The sequence below is a fragment of the Zeus faber genome, assembly GCF_960531495.2.
Source record: "Zeus faber genome assembly, chromosome: 8".
Taxonomy (NCBI): Eukaryota; Metazoa; Chordata; class Actinopteri; order Zeiformes; family Zeidae; genus Zeus; species Zeus faber.
The window spans coordinates 2,817,421-2,820,687 of record NC_137195.1 but is presented as its reverse complement, the minus strand read 5'-3'; the positions used below and the strand labels follow the sequence as shown (position 1 = coordinate 2,820,687).

The 3,267-nt window shown below is 50.7% G+C and overlaps 1 long non-coding RNA gene across 1 annotated transcript; it reads left to right on the top strand.

The window, feature by feature from the left end:
• The first annotated feature begins 1,581 nt into the window (after positions 1-1,581).
• Positions 1,582-3,267, top strand: LOC307233763. The gene is made up of 3 exons (XR_013844273.1): positions 1,582-1,669; positions 2,410-2,538; positions 3,124-3,267. It is a non-coding gene; the product is annotated as an uncharacterized lncRNA (long non-coding RNA).

The window sequence follows — 3,267 nt, the reverse complement described above, 5'->3', positions numbered from 1 at the left end:
CTCTGAGGTCCAGTCCCCTCTGAGGTCAGTCCCCTCTGAGGTCCAGTCCCCTCTGAGGTCCAGTCCCCTCTGAGGTCAGTCCCCTCTGAGGTCCAGAGTCCAGAGGGGTGGGGTGGGGGCTAGCGCCGGGGGTTAGCGTGGACAAAGCTCCGGTCTGGGGACATGGACCTCCAGGGTTCAGAGGTCCCTGGAGGTCCATCCAGAGCCCAGAGTCCAGGAATGAGGCAGCGCTGTGGGTTAGCGCTGGGGGTTAGCAAGGACAAAGCTGGACACGGGACGGGAGAAAATAAACATCGCACTCTCACCGGCGACGGCTTGGAAATATAAATGTGTTTTTTTTTTCTTCTCCAGAGCAACGAGGCGACAACGAGTGAAACCTTAAGTCGGAGCAGCAGGAGATTCTGCAAAATATGAGCAGAAACAGCTGAAAACCGGTCCAAAAGTCCGAAAGTCTGAGAATAATGAAGGACATTCCGAGGGCCTGTCAGCTGGAGCCTCCTCATCTTTTAGAATAATATTCAAGTCTATTTGGTCGGTGGCGACGTGCCGGCGGAAATCTGAAGGACGTTCAAAGAAAGAATCGCTCTACTATAAACACGCACATTTTCTTTTATTTTTCCGCCTAAAATATAACAAGACAAATGACAAACATCTCTGCTATGACCTGCGCCACACCCTGCACACAGAGAATTCAGATGGTGTTTCTCGTCTCCGATGGCGACGCCAGACAAATCTTCGAATCAAATCAAACGATCAGATCCAATTAAATGACTTGAGACTGTCGGCTCCTCAATATTCACAATGAACCGACTTTACTTTCATAATATCCTTCGGGTGATATTTGTGACCCACCGCAACAAAAGTCGCCGTCTCACACATTTCTAAAATGGCCAGGAGCAGCCAAATAAGTTGAAAAAAACTTTCTTGAAGGAAAATTCAATTTTTCCAGATTTGTTTTCTTTGTGTTTTTTTTGTCTCTCAACATATTTTGAAAACCGAGTTTGACTGTCCGTACTTTTAAACTCAAATAATTCCACTTTTATAAAACATGTATATTCTTACTGTTAAATTTTTTAAAAATAAAATTAGTTGTGTGTTGTTGAGCTGTTCGTGATTGGCTCTTTCAGAGTATGTTAAGTAGCCATGAGGCTTTGTTTGTCCGCCAAGCCCATTTGCATTGTGGGAGCTGGCTGAATGAAGCCAAGTGTGGGTAAAACTTTGAAGGTGATTTTCTCAGAAACACAGTTTTCTCCGTCCTTGTCATTAACAAGTCATAGCTTTAAAATATTTGCTTGATTTGCACAAGTGACACCTTGTTTGGAAGCTCTGATTCTCCACTTTCAAATGATGCAAAAAAAAAGAAAAACTCGAAAGTCGCCAAATGACCCCAAAGTACACGGTGGGTCACAAATGTTTTAGTCTTTTCTATCACTTTTCTATTGAACTCTGCCATTTATAATGCATCGCTTGCTGTGCTGCTTCCGTCAGACAACTTGACGGCGCCCTTCGCTTCCCCGCCCTTATATGGGCCGGCCTATTCTAAGACTTCCCAGGCTGCTTTGCTGCTTTGCTGCCTCCACCCGTTGGGCTCGTTGATGAGCAGCGGAGCCCAAGCAGCAAAACAAACCAAACGATGAGGAAGAGCAAGACGAATAAAGATCATTTTAAGGTAAATGTAAGGGGTGTGGGTCAGAGCTGGAGTTTTAGGAGCAGCTCCACATGTAGAGACCTGTAGTTCTGCTTCAGTGCTGCTTTACTCCACCCGATTGTAAGCAGGTCGGATATCTGACCTGTTACTGCAACAGTTTCTACAGAACCGGCTGATACGGCAGATCCAGATGTTTGGAATGAAGACCATGTGAGCCCCCCCCACGTGGACCATGCCGCTTGGGGGGGGAGGGAGGGAAGGGTGGGGGAGGAGGGTTAGGAGGGGAGGGTGGGGGAGGAGGGTTAGGAGGGGAGGGTGGGGGAGGAGGGTTAGGAGGGTTAGGAGGGTTAGGAGGGTTAGGAGGGTTAGGAGGGTTAGGAGGGGAGGGTGGGGGAGGAGGGTTAGGAGGGTTAGGAGGGGGGCCTTGACGGTACAAGATCAGGTTCTGTGTGTTCGGCTTCAACACGACACAAAAAACAAAAACATTTTCCAGATTGTTCCACCAAACCCTGATGAAGTCTCTCTCTCTCAGTCTCAAAGCTGGTGACGAAACCAACAGGTCCCTGCCTGGTTGTCTCTGAGGAGGGGTGCTGTGCTCTTGTTGCCTGTTTACCGGTTGAATGATTTGTCTCTGTTTTTTTTGGTTCCTTCGTGATAAAGTTGCCGCTGCTGTGACATGACTCACTGCAAATAAAGGAATCTTAAGTCCCCCCCCCCCCCCCCTCTCTCTCTCTCTCTCCCTCTCTCTCTACGGCTGTCAGGGTGGACCCAGTTCTTTGGCCCCGGAGCGTCCCCTGCTGGCCGCTGCCGTTCTCTGTACAAGCCCCCGGTGGACGAGCGGGCGAGCGACCTCCAGTGGAGGATGGTGCGTGGGGCGTGGCCACAAACAGGTATCTGACACACCTGGACTCCAGCTCGGGGGCGGGATGCGTCTTGTGCTCTGAGAGGGAGACGATGCAGCACCTGTTTGTTGTGTCCTGGTCTGCGGAGGCTGTTTGTTGTGTCCTGGGCTTGGGGGTCTGGTGAAGCGCTTCTCCTTTAAACTCTTTATCTTGGCTCCTGTTTACACCGTGTCAAACAAATGCGTCCGTGTCCTGGTGAACAGTGTTTCGGGGGGGGCCACGCCGGCCATTTGGAAAAGCTGTGCGGGGTCAGGGGTCAGTGGAGCCGGCCCAGACGAGGGTTGGGCTGCTCTGGGCCGCCTCAGGGTGGAGTTTGACCGGCAGATCGGACACGTTCAGGAGAGTCTGGGTGTTGGGGAGGTGCTGTGCTCAGTCCAGGGTGATTCCCTCATTGTTAACCTGTTAACCTTAACATGTTCCTGTGGTGGCTGTGATCGCCCTCTCTCTCCTTATCTTGTCTCTCCCTCTCTCGCTCTGTCTCTCTCTCTCTCTCTCTCTGTCTCTCTCTCTCTGTCTCTCTCTCTCTGTCTCTCTGTCTCTCTCTCTCTCTCTCTCTCTCTGTCTCTCTCCAAGGAGGTAAACTGTGCAAAGGAGGAGGTCTGGGTTGCAAAGGGAGCCGTCCTTATAGTGAACAGCGGTCTCAAAGCTGGTGACGAAACCAACAGATGCCTGCCTGGTTGTCTCTGAGGAGGGGTGCCTGTGCTCTTGCTGCCTGTT